This window comes from Bos grunniens, chromosome 6 (genome assembly GCF_055505025.1).
Source record: "Bos grunniens cultivar Pamir isolate PY7600 chromosome 6, Bosgru_T2T1.0, whole genome shotgun sequence".
Lineage (NCBI taxonomy): Eukaryota > Metazoa > Chordata > Mammalia > Artiodactyla > Bovidae > Bos > Bos grunniens.
This window is the reverse complement of record NC_141170.1, coordinates 57,828,404-57,849,512: the sequence shown is the minus strand read 5'-3', so window position 1 is coordinate 57,849,512 and position 21,109 is coordinate 57,828,404.

Here is a 21,109-nt window from a genome sequence, read left to right as displayed (position 1 = left end):
TGCAGCGGACGCCGTAATGGATTAAACAGGGACAGCGGTCCCCCAGCCTCCTGCTTCTCCGCTGGGTGAGTTTCAGGCTGGTTTCAGGTGATGGCGCGTCCTCTGGACGTGAGGAATCACTAAAGTCTCTCGAGAGTGCAGGCAGCGGGACCCGCCGAGTAGCCTGGTGATAGTTTTATGGGGAGGGCTGATAGTTTTATTGCAGTTGTATGTTGTACAATGCGTATTTGATAAAGAAGGGTCCTTGGTGACCACTGTGCACTTTTTTGTGCACGGAGGTGAAATGAAAATAAATGTGTACAAGGTTTTACTGCGGCGGGAAACAAATTGCAATGCTCTAAATGGTTTTCCTTTATGGTCACCAGACAAGAGGAGAAAAGAGATGCAAACATCTGTCTCCAGTCCCCTAAACCTAAAGGCCAGCAAAGACGGATGCGAATCCAAGTGTTATTACAGTGGGGATTTGTCTTTATTTATCCCGCTCTCATGAATATGAATCTACATTTGGACCGGGAGGTGGCTGTGCTCACCCGCCTTTGGACCCTACACACAGACTTTCCCCACCCTAACTTACTAACCCCCTCTCCGAGGCGGGGGATAGGTTGTCAAACACAAGGCTGCAATTGTCCAAGTTTCTCGAGTCCCTTGGACTTCTCAGGGGAGCTTCCTGGCACTCCCAACGCCACACCGCCGCCCCGGGCCCACGCTCTGGGGGTGCGGATGCGGGGAGCTCAGACCTGCGTGGCACCCAGCTAGCCCGCTTATATGGGGTTTTAAGCACTTCTGTGGATGAAAGTGACATGAGGCGTCCGTGAGGGGATACTTTTTGGCTCCAAAGTCCACGTTTGGCAATAACCAGGCTCACATCCGTCTTGGCACCCGGGCCTGGGTGCACTCGGGGTTTTGTCTCCGCTGGCTCTAGTGCGCGCGCGCTCGGAGCAGGGAGCTCCAGCCGAGCCCCACGCCGCCGCTTCGCGCCCGGGCCCGGCCCTACGCCTGACCCGAAAGCCCGGCAATTCCTCGGTCCTAATTTGCAGACAGCCCCAGGCCCCACTGGGGGCCGAGGCAAACCGCGATCCTGGTGTGCGAGGAGCTGGGAGGAGCAGGGTTGTTTCGGCGGCTTTGGAGAATGACTCTTCGGCGAAAACGTAGAACTCTGGGATCTAGTCGGTGCCTGGAAGCAGTTCCTGGGCGCCGCGGATGTTGGCGTGGGAAGAGCGGTGTGCAGCTCGGGGGAGCTGGGTGTTGACGAGGAGTCGGAGGGTGACCCGGGAGGAAGCCGAGGAGCGGGAGGGGAGGACCCTGCCAAGGGACGAGGGCGAGGGCGAGGGACGTGCGAGGCCGCGGGGGGCGCGCAAGGGAGCCGCGGAGGGCCAGGCCCAGCCGCTGCCAAAGCAGGGCACGGGCTCGCGCTCCACGCGGCCCCACGGCCCGCCCCGGGTCCGGTCACTCCCCGCCCTGAGGTTCGAGGCTCCCACCGGCCTCGACTCCCCGCCTCTTCAGACCCACCGCGCCAGCCCTCTCCCAGGTGCGGGCCCCAGCCCCGGCCTCTCTCCGGGCGCCCCCTGGTGCCCGCCTCGCCGGGTAGGGAAGCTGTGCGCCTCCTCTACACCAGGAGACCTTTCTGCGCCAGCACCGCACGGTCCGGTGAACAAACGCGCTTGACTTCATTTTCCCCTTTGTAGGCCTTGTAGGTTTATTTTGTTTAGTGTCGCCGTCCCTCTCTTCACCCCACCCCCACCATCCCTGGCCCATCGTCCCCTCTGCGGGTCTTTTGTGGCCCGGGGGCCCTGCTTCTGCTCCGAAGATGAAAGGCATTCGGGGCTGGGCCAGGCCAGAGCCCCAGCCCCAGCGCCCTGTTTTGTTCGAGTTGTGCTTTCTACACGCGAGCTCTCCCCTAAAAGTTGTACCAAATGGTTAATTTAATTATTCCAACTATAGACCAACTGCTTCAGCAGCCTCCACCACGCGTCTGGGAGGAAAAAAGAAACCATCTATAAGAAATAATCTAATAAAAGTGAAGTGTAGAAAAACCCCTCCTGATTTTCAACCGGCACAAATAGAATTAGAGCTTCAGCATCCTTTTCCCAAACAGACCTTTTGTCCAGATCACAACTTCAGCCAACCAGCAATGTGTACAGTGCCCGCTATTTATTTCAATAGAGGCGGTGGGTAGCGAGATAGATTGATAGATAAATGGCCACATGGATAGATGGATGGTTTGATCCATCTTCCTCTGACTTCTCTTTCTTAATATGTGTACACGGTTGATTTTTTTTTCCCCTGCTGATTTTCTGAATCAATAATGGAAAGGCAATGCTATGTGGTAAAAGGGGGGAGAAAGGCTATTTAAAGCACAAAAAAGGGAAGAGACTACGAGCATATATACCATGAGAAAAAAATGTTTACATGCTACCCAGTGCCAAATGAAAAAAGGTTGAAAGTTTAAAAGGAACTTTTCTTTCCTTTTCTTTGCCATTCATAGGAGGGTTTCTTTTTTTTCCTTGAAAGTCAGAAAGAATGTTAGAAGACAAGGAAACAAAACAGCAAACAAAATGCCATTGTATTGTAGGAGCGATTCATGGGAAAACGCTTGTCAGCCTCTAACACTTCACTCCTAGGAGGCTGTTTGGAGGCTGTTTTACCACAGGCGAAGCACAATAACATGGGGATGAATAAAATATTAAATACCAGTGAGAGTTTCAGAGGAATTTTCTTTTTGATTGCTTTATTTGATGCTGCATCCAAATGATTCCAGCACAGGGAGGCTGCCGAAGGCTCAACTCAGAACCAACACTTCTCTCAATCAGAGAATAGAAGGACCAATTTGTCTTTGGATTTCTCCAAGAAGAGTTCTGCAGGCAGCATTCTTTCCCACTCACCTGCACCTAGACAGGATTTACTTCCTCAGAATATAGAAAGAAACCAGCCACAGCATCCCCAAGCATGAAGCTCCACCGATATTCTGCTAGCATTTTAGAAATTTTACCACATTTTCCATGTGCCTAGCAGCCATAGTATACATGTTTCATAACAGAACCTCTTTGTATTTCTGGTAACTAACCTCCTAGCACTGTAAGACAATTATTAACTGATTAACAACACTTGTGTGCAAAGCAGTTAACACAATGCCTGGCACCTGGAAAGAATCCAATGAATGTCACCCACCAGTATTGCGATGCTGATGGTGATAGAGTTTCCTTGAACTTCATATTGAATTCATGACTTTGGGATTTAGGTGGTGCATGGACAATGTCTTTTCTATTGTATATTTATAATGTATGTGGAAGAAAGTGGACAAATCACAGAGCATGCTCTAGTATATCAAATAGGAGAAAATAAGGCAACAAGGTAGAAACCTTCCATCTTTTAGGAATTCACCAGGAGGCATGTATGTATTTAAGTTAATTCTGTGTTTTGTTTTACATTATGCACACTAATTGTGCATGATTAAGGTGGTGCTTTACTCTTGTATGTAAATATTGTGAGTTTGGGTTAGAATAATTCATAGATGGTGTTTCTGTATTTGAATTAACTTTGGAGACACTCCACGTGTAAGTGCTGTCCTCTATATAGATGATGGGGTAACTATATACAGATCCCTCTGTATTACCTCTATACAGATCCCCAGCACCCATCCTTTTAAGGACATCATCATGGAAGAGCCCAGCTCTTCTCCTCTCCTCCACCTCCTCCCATACTATGATTAGCAGAAGGGGCTGCCTGTTACCTTTTTTTTTTTTTTTTTTTTTGGCTGGAGTTTAGCTAATAGTGGTAACATCTGCTGGACTGGTGGTGGAGGAGACATGGGGTATTTGATCAGAGTCACAGATGTAAAAGTGACATCTGCTTGCAACAAAGAAAGGAGAAGCAAAATTAAATTAGGCAGAGAGGCCTCTGTGAACCAAAAAAAGAAAGAAAAAAAAAAAAAACCTATTTGAAAAGGAGGGAAAAAATAATCATGAGCCCTAACCAGGCTTGCAGGGTGCAGAAGAGCACTTACCGAGAGGATCATGAGTTTTAGGACCAGCAGCTGTCAGAGTAACTGGAGCAGCAACATCCTAAGGGAGCAGTGTCCTTAGACCTTATAGACACCTTTTTATGCTCCGAAGAAAAACAGTCAGGTAAGATTGTCCTTTTCAGCTGAGAATGTCTTGACCTGTTTGAGTATAGTATAGGTTGAGAAATCATTTTCATGTTGAAGACAGGAAGAAGATAAGGATGAAACCTCTTGGGTTGATAATAGTGCAGAATATTTCATGGTAAGTTTGGAGAGAAATAGATTTTCATTTGATAGCTGTGTTAAAACTACTGCCAACAACTAAGAATGAGCCACTTTTTACTGGGCTTAAAGGATTGTATTTGGCCGTTAAAACATACACGCTTGAAATAGGACTCAATCAGAAGAGGAGAGTGGTATAGAAAAAACGTACTCCACACCCTCCCAACCACTGTACCTATAAACCACAAGTGATACAAAGGGGCATCCCCCCCAGTAATGATCTCCTAAATTTCTCCAAGTGAAACAGATTTCAATAGCTCTATGTAAATTGATTCCACAGTGATAACAGAAACCACTGGACAAGATTACCTCAACTTTCTACTTCTCTGTCTATAAATGAGTTGACATCTGTATACACTTGCGCCTCTCTTGTCCCTGCTGCATGCAAGAGGAAGGCCCATTCTGATCTAAAGCCAATCCCTCCACAGTGCTTTGGAGTCCTATCTCTTCTGCTGGCTCAGGACCTTACCCAGTTCTTCCTGTCTTGGATCTTCAAACTCTCATGCTCATCTGGATACATTTCCTTGTCATCTAAACATGCTCAAACTACATTCATAATAATAACCAACCAATGAACACTATTTTTTTTCTTGCCTATGCTTCCTACCACCACCACTTCACTTTCTTCTCCGCTTTACAGCCAGAGATCTTTTTTTTAATGACTGTATTATAACTTTTTAATTAACTAATTAATTTTTTGGAGGCTAATTACTTTACAATATTGTATTGGTTTTGCCATACATTGACATGAATCCGCCATGGGTGTACATGTGCTCCCCATCCTGAACCCCACTCCCACCTCCCTCCCCATCCCATCCCTCTGGGTCATCCCAGTGCACCAGCCCTGAGCACCCTGTCTCATGCATCGAACCTGGACTGGTGTTTCGTTTCACATATGATAATATACATGTTTCAATGCCATTCTCCCAAACCATCCCACCTTCGCCTTCTCCCACGGAGTCCGTAAGACTGTTCTATACATCTGTGTCTCTTTTGCTGTCTTGCATACAGGGTTATCGTTACCATCTTTCTAAATTCCATTTATATGCGTTAGTATACTGTATTGGTGTTTTTCTTTCTGGCTTATTTCACTTTATATAATAGGCTCCAGTTTCATCCACCTCGTTAGAACTGATTCAAATGTATTCTTTGTAATGGCTGAGTAATACTCCATTGTGTATATGTATCACAGCTTTCTTATCCATTTGTCTGCTGATGGACATATAGGTTGCTTCCATGTCCTTACAGCCAGAGATCTTGAAGGAAGTTATCTCTTCTTACTGTCTTTATTCCATTACTTCTCAATCACTCCTTAGCTTCCTCTAATTTGGCTTCCATCACCTTCACACAATTTGAATATTTCTTATTAAGATCACCATATCCACTGAGTATTTTCTTAGCTTTATCTTTTTTGAATATTTTAGTTGCTAAGGCTGTTTAATAAAAATTTCCAATTCTCCCCACCTCTACGCACATAGTTAAGACTTCACTTCCTTGCCCCCTAGAAATTAGATACAGCCATTCTATAAATGTTTGAATGGAAGTGTAAAGTGTGACTTCTGGCTGAGCCGTAAAAGCTGGTGTTCACATCTCTACCTTCTCCCTTTTGCCCTGTTTAATGGAAGCTGACAGGGCTTCAGATGGTGGCTGCTTGGTCAGCCTGAGTTCTGGTGAGGATGCATGGAGGAGAGGTCCCAGAAGACCCACATAGGAAACATGTAGTTTCTCAAAGCCTCAGAGAAGGATTCTGGAAGAGGTGATTCCTCTGTGCTGGCTACTAAAGGGTGACTAGGAGGAAGTAAAGAGGATGACAGTAATGTGAAAAAGGAGGCAGTTGCAGGCAAAGGAATCAGTGCTGGTCAGACTCCAAAGCCAGAGAGAGCATGGTGTGCTTGGGAATCTAGAAATAGTTCAGTTCAGTTTTCTGTTAGGAGAGGAGAGGTGGAGGGGGGTGCACACAAAGAAAGGTATGACGAGAGGAAGTAGGAAAGAAAGGCTGGAATCAGGTCCTGCAGCACTAGGGATGCAGTGAAGTGTGATTTGAGATGGAAGGAATGAAGGAACAGGGAAGCTTAGAGATAAATTAGGAGGCTGTGTCTCCTTTCAAGGCAAGAAACGATGACTTCCTAAGCCGAGAGAATAGCAGTGTAGGATAAGGAGAAATAAAGGACCTCAAGAGAGGTTACTGACATGGAGCCTTAGGGCAGGCAGAATATACTATTCTGCCCAATGCCAGGATTTTAGAGGGTCCAAGAGCATACCTCAGAACAAAACCTCTCTCCCATATCTGCTGGCAAGATCTTCACTTCTGTAACTCAGGCCTAAAATCCCTCATTACTTCTCTGGGTTTTGTAACATGTGGTACTGTCAACCATTCACTCATTCACTCGTTCAACCCATATTTATCAAATGTCTACTATGTTGTAGAAATCAGCACTTTAGAGTAGAAGTGGTTCCGACATTGTCTGAAAAGCAGACTTTTAAGATGGAGCAGACCCAAGGTTTGCGAGTTTCTGAGTGGTGGTGGAGGCAGTGGAGTGAAGGTGGAGACCCCAGTGGAGTGAAGGTGCAGTGTGGAGAGAGAGGAGAGTGGTTGTCCTCCATTCCTCATCCTTTATGTTAAGGTCGTAGGATTTTGTGTTTCTCTCCTGGTGATGGTAGTTCGGTTGCTAAGTCGTGTCTGACTCTGTGATCCCATGGACTGCAGCACGCCAGTCTTCCCTGTCCTTCACTATCTGCCAGAGTTTGTTCAAACTTATGTCCACTGAGTCAGTGATGTCATCCAACCATCTCATCCTCTGTTGCCCCCTTCTCCTCCCGATCTCAATCTTTCCCAGCACCAAGGTATTTTCCTAAGAGTTGACTCCTGGTGGTATTTTCAAATAAAGATGCCAAGAACAAGGTATCACAGAGGAAAGAAGCACTGACGGTGGAATAATAAGCATTCTAGAAGTGGGGGCAGCTCTTTTAGGCAGCGTTTCCCTCTGTGACTGTTATCACTCCTAGTGGGTATCCGGATCCTCCACCCGCAAAGAAGCTTGCCTAGCACTTGGTAGTAAAGGGCTCTATGCTGCCTCTGCCATACACAGAATTAGGGTCAACAATATACTCTTCACCTGAGTCAATCCAGGGAGCCACGTGAGAGCCATGGCAGGAACTCTGGAGTCATTCTCTATCTTAAACTGCTCAGCCTTGAAATAAATATAAAAATGCTTGAGAATCCTAAAACTTCTAAAAATATTTCCCTTTGTGGGTTTTCCAAGGATCCTATTGTTGTTTGTTTATGTGATTTTGTTTTATTTAGGAAAGTTTGTGGAGTTTGCCAGTAATATGCTGCAGCATCATACATTTTAATGTGAGTTTCAGCTGATTCAGAATTTAGAAGCAAATGCAATCCAGTCGTCAGGGACAGGCACCACGTGTCCTAGACCGCAGGAGCCAGAAGACAGTAAAATGGTTAAAGTGATGCATGTTAGTAGTATTTCCCCAGTTAGATATAATGGAGAATATTAATTTTCTCTTAAAACACACAACATTGTTTCTCTCTCTCCCTTGTTTACTGGGCTCAGTTACAGTGGGGGAGCTGAGGGCTGTAATCACAAGCTGACTGCTAACTCAGTTGCTTATTCATAAACCTTCCCCATTTGAGACTGGACTTGAGGAAAAAGAGGAGGAAGAGACATTTTAAAGAAGAGGCAGGGAGGCTGCTAGGAGGGAACTGGTACATAATAATGGACAAAACAGCACAGTGAGTCTACACAAGAGACTACACAGCAGAGGCCAACAGCTTTAACCCAGACCCCAGGGAAACCTCTTGAATGAACAGTGCTAACTGCTGAGAGGTGAGCCACAACGCTCCGAACAGCCCCGGGGTGGGGCCAGCCCGTGCCCTTCCAGAGACCGAGCTGAGGCCAGATGGGGCTCCTTGGCCTTGCCTTGGCCAGGCCCGGGTTTCTGGGGCAGATTCCTTGTTTAGTAGTTATTGGACAGCAAGCCTCTCACCTTTTATCCAGGGGAGTCATTGATTCTGCCCCCTCATCTCTGTGCATCGGGAGGGGACAGCAAAAACCCTTCAAGGGAGGTTCATGCCTGTTCGCAGGCAATGGTCAGACCAGAGCTGACTGCACCCCTCAGAGGGATGCAGAGTGGCCAGAGCTGGCCCTGGGTGCTCTCTTCTTCTTTTTATTGTTAAGGACTTTTTTTTTATTCCAAAGTACCTAGTATCCATTATAGAAAATGATATGGCATATATTTCTTAAGATGAGAAAAAAATTTAACTTTTTAATATAACTTTTCAGTCTTTTTTTTTTCCCATCTGTAAACATAAATATTTTTAAGTAAGAAGCACTCTCTATGGACTGCTTTTTAATTTCCTTTTCCCTGTAAATTAAGTATCATGAACACCTTCCCATTTCATGAAACATTCTAACATTTTTTTGGCTGTGTGGTACTATACTGCATGAGAAGTCATAGATTTAGTCAGCTCTGTCCTGCTGGATGTTTAGTTTGCTTCTAATTATTAAAACTATATTAAAAGGACTGCTCCAGACACTCTAGTAGCTAAATCTCTGTGCATATCCACATGACTTGCTTAGAATTAAACCCTGAAAGTGGAATTTCTGGATCAAAAAGTACAGATTATTTAGAACGCCTTCAACACATATTGCGAAAGTGTCTTCCAGGAAGGTAGTATTGGTTTATATTTTCAGGGCAAAATATGTTAGTATCTGCTTTCCAATCCTTACCAGCGCTGTGGAGTCCCAGGGGAAAAAAAGTTTTGCCTACGCTTTTCTTACTGTGCTGTTTTGTGTGCAAAAGAAGGCAAGCAGAGAGAGGTCATTTTTAAGGATAATAGGGACCTGTAAGAATAGAGTCAAAATGCCAAAGTCTAGCTTTATTTAAAAAAATAAAACTCTAATGATGACAAAGAACTAGATGATTTTTTTTAAAGGGTAAATTCCCTACTTGGGAATAAGTTGTTTGTTTGTTTGTTTTTAATGTTTATTATTTATTTATGGCTGTGCTCTATCTTCACTGCTTCACGGGCTTTTCTCTAGTTACCGCCAGTGGGAGTTACTCTTAGTTGCTGTGTTTGGACTTATTGCAGTGGCTTCTCTTGCTGCGGAGCACAGGCTCTAGGGTACACGGGCTTCAGAAGTTGCTGCTCCTGGGCTCTAGAGCACAGGTTCAATAGCTGTGGTGTACGGGCATGTGGGATCTTCCCCGATCAGCGATCAAACCAGTGTTTTCTGCATTGGTAGGTGGATTCTTTACCCCTGAGCCACCAGAGAAGCCCTTAGGTTTATATTAATGTTGAGAAACTATAAAGAAAATTGAATAAAACTCCACTTTTATTTGTATCTTTTCTGTCAAAGAGAATGCGCTTCAGAACAGAAAGGATTAGCATGAACGTTAGTGACTGGGACCAGAGCCCCACATGGTTTGAGTGACTGTGAGGGGTCTTGCCCACTTTAATGAATTCTGCAAGGTCTCTGTCCTGAGGGCATCACCAAAGGGTGGTTGGTGGTTTCCGTGGAATCATGAAGGATGAAAGAGGAATGAAAAGACTGCTCTTCTGGCAAACCCGTAAATATTAACCAAAAGAAGGAATGCAGGTTCTGAAAGTAACAGACGGGTGAACTCAACAACCATTTCAGATAAAATTCTAGGTTGGATTTTAACAGTATTATGAAAATTCCCCACGTGTGAAGGAAAGAGAACAATATAAAGAAACCATCATAGGCATTTTCCCCTGTGGTCCAGGAGTTAAGACTCTGCCTTCCAAAGCAGGGGACACAGATTCAATTCCTGGTCAGGAAGTAAGGTCCCACATGCCATGGGGTGAGGCCAAAATTTTTAAAAATAAAAAAATCAAGCACCGTGAACCTCTCATCTAGACGCAAGTACCCACTCATGGACAACCTTGTTTTTCCATCCCCAACTCATCCCCAACCCCACCATTCTGGTCACCACTGACTCCCTGACTAGGTGATTTTGAGGTAACCCAAACCCACTCCAGTCCTCTTGCCTGGAAAATCCCAGGGACGGGGGAGCCTGGTGGGCTGCAGTCCATGGGGTCGCTACAATTGAGCGACTTCACTTTCACTTTTCACTTTCATGCATTGGAGAAGGAAATGGCAACCCACTCCAGTGTTCTTGCCTGGAGAATCCCAGGGACAGGGGAGCCTGGTGGGCTTCCGTCTATGGGGTCGCACAGAGTCGGACACGACTGAAGCGACTTAGAAGCAGCAGCAGCAGCAACACATCATATAATTTCCTCCCTAAATATTTCAATATTATCCCTAATAGATAAGAACTTTCCCCTCTAAAAATACCTAACCACACTGCCAAAATATCAACTATAATTTCTTAATATCTTCAAATAACTGGTGTTCCATTTTCCCTGATTGTCTCACAAAAAGTATTTGTTAGGTTGTTTTGTTTGACTCAGAATCCAAGCAAGTTCTGCCCTTTGCATTTGGTTTTCATGTCTCCAAAGTCTCTTCTGCTCTACAAGTCCATTCCCCAACTCCTGACCTTTTTTTTCCTCCTTACAATTTATTTTAGAGGAAAATGGATCATATGTACTGTAGAAGTACCCATATTCTGGATTTAGCTTATAGCCTCCCTATGATGTTATTTAATCCTAACCCTTTTTATTTCTGTAAAGTGGGAGTTGAATTTCGAGGCTTCATCAGGTTTAGGCTCTATTTCCAGCGAGGATCTATCAGAGGTGGTCTGTGTACTTCCTGTTGCACCACCGCCTGTCTCTCTCCTTACAATGTCAGATATGATCTGCGGGGTTGAGGTATTATCGGCTGGAACCATCCATTAAAAAGTTCCCCATGAGCTTTTTACCTAATGATTTCAGGAAACTCTGATTAGCATTGCCTAGATTATAAGATTTTATTCATTTAGGGGTTTCAAATGATAATATTCTAATTACATCATTTTTGTTAGTTTTTTAGCTAGAATATTTCTATAAAGAGAAAAAAAACTTCGTCTATCAATTATTAGGTATCTAAAGTATGGTGAGGTGTGACAAGGAAAATGCTGAGTTCTTTCTCTTTGTTTACCAGTTTTCAGAAGAATGAGTTTGTTCCATGGTGTCCTTCAGAGACCATCAGTGGATTTTTGTGTTTTGTTTTGTGGGTTTGTTTTGTTTTGCAGCGTTATGAACTCATGGGTAAATATATTTTGTGTATTTTCTTTTATTGCAGTATTTATTCTTATTTATGCTCAAATTATCCAAAATTAGACCAATGAAAGCCTCATCCATTTGGCTTCTCAGTTCTTCTGATTAGGACCCTAATTGTCCTTGTAGCTGGTACAACAAGAAAGCCCAGACTCCTCTTTTATACTTTTTACCTAGACCTGGAGTCAACTATTTTTCCAAGGACCCATGGTTCTTTTTAGTGGGAATTGGTATTTAGAGAATTGGAATTGGTATTGAGACTCTTAGATTGGATTCTGGCATGAGTGATTTATGAGTATTTTGGAAAGGAAGTGATAATCACTAGACACCATGGTCTAGTAAACTTAAAGTCGTCACACATCTATTAAATAAGGCATAGCTCGTTTCCCAGGTGGCGCTAGTGGTCAAGAACCCCGCCTGACAATGCAGGAGACAGATGAGGGACAAGGATTTGATCCCTGGGTTGGGAAGATCCCCCTGAGGAGGCCATGACAACCCACTCCAGTATTCTTGCCTGGAGAATCCCATGGATAGAGGAGCCTGGAGGGCTACAGTCCATGGGGTCACAAAGAGTCGGACATGACTGAAGTGACTTAGCACGTACACACGCACATTCTAGATGAGAGAGGGGAGAACAGTCCTAAACAAACAACTGGAGCATGATACTGTGTATAAAGAGCTTTGGGGAAATAATTACGCTTGGAGTTAAGGAATAAAGCTACAGTGAGGAGGTGATATCTGAGCAATGGGAATAGGCAGGCAGCTGAGGTGGGATGGAAGACTTGGACAGAGAAAAGAACAGGAGCAAAGCCCTGCAATCAACAAAGTGCATGGCGTGTTTGAAGAAGAGTCAGATTTGCTTCATCTCCTCTGACAGGGATAGTGGATGGAGGGAGAAGCCAACTGCATTCGACATGTGTGTGGACTTCAGCAGGGCATGTATCCAGGCCTCTCATGATATTATTGTGGACAAGATGGAGAAATACAGACTAACTGATAGGAGGGTGAGGTGAAGTAACAGCAGTTAGGTGAATAAATGAACCCAAAGGATGCTGATTAGTGGATTGACATCAGCATAGAGGACGGTCTCTAACGGAGTGACATAGGGCTCAATCTAGTTCAACATGATTTATCAATGATTTAAATAAAAGTAATAGAAAAACTACATAACAGATCTGCAGGTTATAGGGAGCTATAGGAGATAATGAGTAGTCTTAGTGATTGAGTCTAATTCAAAAATATATCCTCAGGTTGGATCTATTGAGATAAAATTTCTGATGATGAATGTAAATTTCCACAGCTGAGTAAACAACACACACACAAAATAGGCACACACAGACACACACATGCACACAACCTCCTGGAAGAAGCATGGTTAGTAGATCGTACATGGAAAAGATGTAAGGATTTGGATCTGCCTCACGTATCATTAGCGTGTGTGGATAACAGCAGGGTACACAGTATATGTCCTGTTGACAGTGGGCTACCCAGCTCCCTATTGGAGAGTACTTAGAAAGAGCCATTGGCCAACTCGGGGAGCTTATACCAGAGTGTCTCAATTGGTAGAGGAATTTTAAACATTATAATGAAGTGTCAGAAACCTGGAGTCAAGGAATTCACAGGGACTACAAGTGCTCTAATAGGCATAGAGCTGCATGGAGAAGCTTTTCGCTCTATTACCCTAAAACAATGTAAGTATACAACTGGAACCATTGGGCAGAAGTCAGAGGGAAACAGATGTAGGCTCTGTGGAAAACGTTATAATAGAGTTCTCAGAAGCAGAATAGGCTGCCCCTCAAATCAAACCTACCATTATAAAGACAGAGATAATTAGCAGGGAAGTCATTGAGGAAAATCAGTCATCTTAAGAAGGAATTGAGTTCTCTTCTATATCAGAGAATCCATGAGCCCTGTTATCCTTAGCAGCGTCCCTTTCAGGCTCCCAACTGCGCATGCTGCTGACATGGCTGCTTAGACTCCTCCCTGAAATGTTCTTCATTCACAGGGTGCCCCCACACTTTGGTCTTATCTTTTCATCCTCCTCCAAGGTACCACTGGAGATGTCACCGTATGGCACAAAGACTCAGGAGAGATGGGTTCTAGTCTTAGTTCTTCTCATGCTAATTCCAGGACCTCAGGTGTGGTAGGTTAAAGATGACCAAAAAGTCTTTGATGTTCCCCCACTGAGAGATGGAGTCCAACTCCTCTCCACTTGAACTTGGGCCGGTCTCAGTGACTTGCTTAACTGATAGAATGTGGTGGGAACTGTGGAGCTTCTGAGGCTAGGTCACAGGAAGCCTTGCTGTTGTTACCCAGCTTCTTGGAATGCTCAGTCTGTAAGGAAGCCCCAGTTGTCACTAGGGAAGGCCAGGGGGAGAGAGAGAGAGAGAGATGTCCAGCAAGCCCAGTTGCTGCAGCCCTCTGATGCTGGAACCACCCCAGTTGAAGCCTCAGACATCAGGTGGGGCAGAGATGCCATCCCTCCAAGTCCAGTCCAAATTTCATATTCCAGAAAAAAGGAATAATTATTATATTTTCAGACACTAAGCTTTGGCATGGTGTATAGCACAGCAGTAGGTAACCAGAATATCTTAAAAGTCATCCTAATTCTTTGGAAGTCAATTTTCAATGTGTAAATGGAGTGAAAGAACCTAATACTTTCTAAGGTCCTCTTCCACTTTGACACTGTCAACAGCTAACCTTTGTGGTCCCAGCATGCCTTTACCCAGTTTTTAATAACCACTTATTTTATTTATTTTTCTTCCAGCTTTATTGAGATATCGTTGACATACTCTTTACACTCTTTAAAATCATTGAGGATCCCAAAGAACTTTCATGTATGTGGGTTATACCTATTGATATTCATCACATTGGAAATTAAAGCTGAGAAATTGCAAAATATTTACTTATTATTTTATGCAAAAATAATAAAAGCCTAATTTATTCATCTTAAAAGTGCATTTCAATATACATTAGGTGCAGACAAATACTGTTTGATTCCACTTATATGAGATACCAACAATAGTCGAATTCACAAAATCAGAAAACACATTGGTAGTTTCAAGGGGCTGGGAAGGTGGGCGGATGAGGAGGAGGAATGGGGAGTTAGTGTTTAATGGGGACAGACTTTCAGTTTAGGAAGGTGAAAAATTTAGGAGGTGGACGATGGTTAAGAGTTGCTCAGCAATGTGAATGTACTTCGTGCCAATGAACTATTGGGTGTGTGTTAAATTGCTTTAGTCGTGCTGACTCTTTGACCCTATTGACTGCCAGGCTCCCTGTCCATGGGATTCTCCAGGCAAAACAACTGGAGTGGGTTGCCATGCCCTCCTCCAGGGGATCTTCCCAACCCAAGGATCGAACCCACATCTCTTATGTCTCCTGCATTGGCAGATGGGTTCTTTACTAGTAGGGCCACCTGGGAAGCCCACTGAACTATTAAATATGGTTAAAATAGTATGTTTTATATTATCTGACTTGTACCACAATAAAAAACATGTTTAAAAAATCTACTAAATATTAACACAAGCAAAATACTTTTGATGAAATATTTTTCAAAACAAAAAAATTACTGAAAGAGTGGCATTGTTTGACATTTTTGCAAATTTTTTTTATACCTAGCTTTATAGAAGACAACCTGGGTTTCTCACATTTGCTTTGGCACTGAGATGTTGCAATATCACATGTTATTTAACCTCTAGAAAATTTCACTGCATACTTGGGAGAAAATGAGCCTGCCTGAGGTGGACCATGTATTAGTATTTCTATGGGAATAGTTTTGACCTCACAGACCCACCCCAACACACACCAAATGAATGTTGGGGAAACACTGCTCTAAGGAAATGATGTACAAAATTAATCCCCATGTTCATTTACTTGTAGCTGATAATTCTTAACAGGTTCAGATTTTTCAAGTAATTTGTATTTTAACAAGGAAGGAAGTCTTCCTCAGAAGAATCAATCTCTAGTGGCAGCATTTCAAAAACATAGAGGTCTTTGCTTAAGGGCTCCCTGTTCTTGTCCACTTCACAGGACTCTGCCCTCTCAGCCTCCATAGAGTCTGGCCCTGGATAGGGAGAAGCCGTGGCCACAAGACTAGATCTATCAGAGACAAGAGGAGAGCAAGTATACAATCATGTTTGGGTCATCCATGGCTTCTTCTCTTTTAAGACTGTTTCTTGTTTTATGGACAGAGAAGGGTTCTATGAGTAATTAGCAAAGAATTTAAGATTAGTAACTCTCATTGCCCTCACATTAAGCAATTAGACTGAGTTCTTCATCATATTGGAAACTATGCTGAGAGACTGCTGTAACATGGAGGTAATATGCTTGTTTATTTAATTAAATTATTGAAAATCAGGAATGATATCATATCTAGACTTTCCTAGCAATGTAGACATTTCCCAGAACTTTTAGCTGAAGATTTTTAGTAATTGCATTCTGCTAATCAACTAAAATGGCCCAGTATAAATGTTAATAAATAAACATAATCATAATCCTAGACATACTCAGTTGCCAAGGACTCCAAGAAGGCATCAAACCCACCCCTCTGCCTCCAGGCATGCTTTATCATCTGATCAAGTCTCAGCAGAAATAACATCAAAAAATATGTTCTACATTGGATTACTTCTACCTACCTCCTTTATATTTTTTTTTCAGATATCCTAGTCCAGAAAAGAAAATGTCAGTTAATTCAAGTTATTTCAGAAAACATTAAAAAAGATCAAGATACTGTACAAGTTTGTTCAAAGGAAAATATTTAATGGATCTCCTTTTTTCTATAAATGAGGCAATGAATATATTTTACATGTAAGACCTACTGAGTCTGTACGTATTGAATTTGATTTGAGTTATTTGAGGGCTGGGTTAAAGGATTTTATTTGTATATATTGATAACAACCAAGTTATAATAAATGATTAATTGAACATTTTCCATCTAGTTCCAGTAGAAGTCAAATATGTTTTGATGCATTTAAAAGTTTGGGGATTTGAAAAGCTGTATAGACTGAATTCTTCTCCATCAGAGGGCAGACAGACTGAAAACCACAATCACAGAACACTAACCATTCTAATCACATGGACCACCGCCTTGTCTAACTCAGTGAAACTATGAGCCATGCTCTGTGGGGCCACCCAAGACAGACAGGTCATGGTGGAGAGTTCTGACAAAATCTGGTCCACTGGAGAAGGGAATGGCAAACCACTTCAGTATTCTTGCCTTGAGAACCCCATGAACAGTATGAAAAGGTGAAAAGATAGGACACTAAAAGATGAACTCCCCAGGTTGGTAGGTGCCCAATATGCTACTGGAGATCAGTGGAGAAATAACTCCAGAAAGAATGAAGAGACAGAGCCAAAGCAAAAACAACACCCAGTTGTGGATGTGACTGGTGATGGAAGCAAAGCCTGATGCTGTAAAGAGCAATATTGCATAGGAACCTGGAATGTTAGGTCCATGAATCAAGGCAAGTAGAAAGGGGTCAAACAGGAGACGGAAAGAGTGAATGTCAACATTTTAGGAATCAGTGAACTAAAATAGACTGGAATGGGTGAATTTAACTCAGATGGCCATTATATCTACTACTGTGGGCAAGAATCCCTTAGAAGAAAAGGAGTAGCCATCATAGTCAACAAAACAGTCTGAAATGCAGTACTTGGATGCAATCTCAAAAACAACAGAAAGGCAAACCATTCCATATCATGGTAATCCAAGTCCATGCCCTGACCAGTAATGCTGTAGAAGCTGAAGTTGAACAGTTCTATGAAGACCTACAAGACCTTCTAGAACTAACACCCCCAAAAGATGTCCATTTCATTATAGGGGACTGGAATGCAAAAGTAGGAAGTCAAGAAACACCTGGAGTAACAGGCAAATTTGGCCTTGGTGTACAGGATAAAGCAGGGCAAAGGCTAATAGAGTTTTGCCAAGAGAACACACTGATCATAGCAAACACCCTCTTCCAACAACACAAGAGAAGACTTTACACATGGACATCACCAGATGGCCAACACCGAAATTAGATTGATTATATTTATATTCTTTGCAGCCAAAGATGGAGAAGCTCTATACAGTCAGCAAAAACAAGACTGGGAGTGGACTGTGGCTCAGATCATGAACTCCTTATTGTCAAATTCAGACTTAAATTGAAGAAAGTAGGGAAAATCACTAGACCATTCAGGTATGACCTAAATCAAATCCTTTACAATTATATAATAGTGGAAGTGAGAAATAGATTTAAGGGACTAGATCTGATAGACGGAGTGCCTTATGAACTATGGATGGAGGTTCATGACACTGTACAGGAGACAGATATCAAGACAATCCCCAAGAAAAAGAAATGCAAAAAAGCAAAATGGCTATCTGAGGAGGCCTTACAAATAGCTGTGAAAAGAAGAGAAGCAAAAAGCAAAGGAGGAATGGAAAGATATACCTGTTTGAATGCAGAGTTCCAAAGAATAGCAAGGAGAGATAAGAAAGCCTTCCTCAGTGGTCAGTGCAAAGAAATAGAGGAAAACAACAAAATGGGAAAGACTAGAGATCTCTTCAAGAAAATTGGAGATACCAAGGGAACATTTCATGCAAAGATGAGCACAATAAAGGACAGAAATGGTATGGACCCAACAGAAGCAGATGATATTAAGAAGTGGCAAGAATACACAGAAGAACTGTACAAAAATCACGACCCAGAAAATCACAATGGTGTGATCACTCACCTAGAGCCAGACATCCTGCAATGTGAGGTCAAGTGGACTTTAGGAAGCATCACTACGAACAAAGGTAGTGGAGGTGATGGAGTTCCAGTTGAGCTATTTCAAATCCTAAAAGATGATGCTGTGAAAGTGCTGCACTCAATATGCCAGCAAATTTGGAAAACTCAGTAGTGGCCACAGGACTGGAAAAAGTCTGTTTTCACTCCAATCCCAAAGAAAGGCAATGCCAAAGAATGCTCAAACTACCACACAATTGCACTCATCTCACACGCTAGCAAAGTAATGCTCAAAATTCTCCAAGCCAGGCTTCAACAGCACCTGAACCATGAACTTTCAGATGTTCAAGCTGCATTTAGAAAAGGCAGAGGAACCAGAGATCAAATTGCCAAATCTGTTGGATCATCAAAAGAGCAAGAGTTCCAGAAAAACATCTACTTCTGCTTTATTGACTATGCCAAAGCCTTTGACTGTGTGGATCACCACAAACTGTGGAAAATTCTGAAAGAGATGGGAATCTGTAATGCAGGTCAAGAAGCAACAGTTAGCACTGGACATGGAACAACAGACTGGTTCCAAATAGGAAAAGGAGTACGTCAAGCTGTATATTGTTACCCTGCTTATTTAACTTATATGCAATGTACATCATGAGAAATGCTGGGCTGGATGAAGCACATGCTGGAATCAAGATTGCTGGGAGAAATATCAATAACCTCAGATATGCAGATGACACCACCCTTATGGCAGAAAGCAAAGAAGGACTAAGGAGCCTCTTGATGAAAGTGAAACAGGAGAGTGAAAAAGTTGGCTTAAAGCTCAACATTCAGAAAATTAAGATCATGGCATCTGGTCCCATCACTTCATGGCAAATAGATTGGGAACAGTGGAAACAGTGGCAGACTTTATTTTGGGGGGCTCCAAACTCACTGCAGATGGTGACTGCAACCATGAAATTAAAAGACACTTACTCCTTGGCAGGAAAGTTATGACCAGCCTAGACAGCATATTAAAAAGCAGAGACATTAGTTTGCCAACAAAGGTCTGTCTAGTCAAGGCTATGGTTTTTCCAGTAGTAATATATGAATGTGAGAGCTGGACTATAAAGAAAGCTGAGCGCCAAAGAATTGATGCTTTTGCACTGTGGGGTTGGAGAAGACTCTTGAGAGTCCCTTGGACTGCAAGGAGATCCAACCAGTCCATCCTAAAGGAAATCAGTCCTGAATATTCATTGGAAGAACTGATGCTGAAGCTGAAACTCCAATACTTTGGCCACCTGATGTGAAGAACTGACTTATTTGAGAAGACCCTGATGCTGGGAAAGATTGAAGTCTGGAGGAGAAGGTTGGATGGCATCACCAACTCAATGGACATGAGTTTGAGTAAACTCTGGGAGTTGGTGATGGACGGGGAGGCCAGTGTGCTGCAGTCCATGGGGTCGCAAAGAGTTGGACATGACTGAGCGACTGAACTGAACTGAATAGACTGTTTAAGGGGTCTTCCCAGGTGGTACAGTGGTAAAAATCTGCCTGTCAGTGAAGGAGACGCAAGAGACAAGGGTTTGATCCCTGGGTCGGGAAGATCCCCTGGAGTAGGAAATGGTCACCCGCTCCACTATTTTTGCCTGGAAAATTCCATGGACAGTGACTGGTGAGCTACAGTCCATGGGGTTGTAAAGAGTCAGAACGACTAAGAACACACATGCAAATAGACTATATAAGTTAGCTAATACTTACCTGGAAAATTACTAGGATGATCAAACATTTATGTAGTATTGAATATTTTCTTACTCTTAAAATTAAATGACTTATGCGAAAAAGTCAAATGTCAGATGATGTCTTTGAAATTTGGTTTTATGAGATTTTTTAAAATCATAGTTCCTGGGTTATCAAGAACTCTCAAAATAAGAAAATGATCTTTTGGAGGGCTCTCCACAGGCTCTGAAACTTACAATATAATTCCTTCTTTGATAGTCTATAAATTAAGCTCTGGCCCAAAAGCCACAAAAAAGGCAAAGCACTTCTGTTTTCACAGTTTTTCCACCATCCAAGATGGTAGTACGTACCTTCTCTCCTTTAGCATGACAGAGATCTTTGTCTAAACCCTGGATATTCAGGGACCATCTCTTTCCAGCCCCCATTCCCACTCACTATGGTCAATTTTGAAAGTTACAGCTAAACCTTTACTGTCTGGAAAGTGAAAGTGTTAATCACTCAGTCGTGTCTGACTCTTTGTGACCCAGGGGACTGTAGCCCACTAGGCTCCTCTGTCCATAGAATTCTCCAGGCAAGAATACTGGAGTGGATAGCCATTCTCTCCTCCAAGGGATCTTCCTGACCCCTGGATCAAACGTGCGTCTCCTGCATTGGACGCAGATTCTTTACCATCTGAGCCCTGTCCAGAAATAAGTCCTCAAATCCAGCACCAGCTATCATGTTCAATACCAGCAGTACACTTTGATGCCTTATTCTTTGGTCTTGAGTACTAACAGAGAATTCAATGTTAGCACCGGAATGAATAGTAGAGTACGCCAGTTTAAAGAACCAATTTTGAAGTCTGACCCCAAGGCCACTTCCTCACTAACTAGTTATGTAACCATGGACAAATTGTGTAGCTTCCATAAGTTTAAGAATTTTCATGTATAAAATGAGATGGTGTTAGTCTTTTGATTGTAAGAAACATAAAACGGAAATCAAGCTGGCTTATTAAACACACACATGTCCACACACTGGATTTATTAGTGACCATAACAGCATAACCGCAGAAGCAGAAAACTGAAGAGCTTGTTTCAAATGTGGCCAACTGAGGTTCTCAAATTCTGGCATAGGGACTTTTTCTCCACATCTGAGTACTGCTTTCTTCTGTGTTGGCCATATTCTCAGCCAAGATCTTCATAGAAAGGGTAAGATGGCCACAATAGCTCCCAG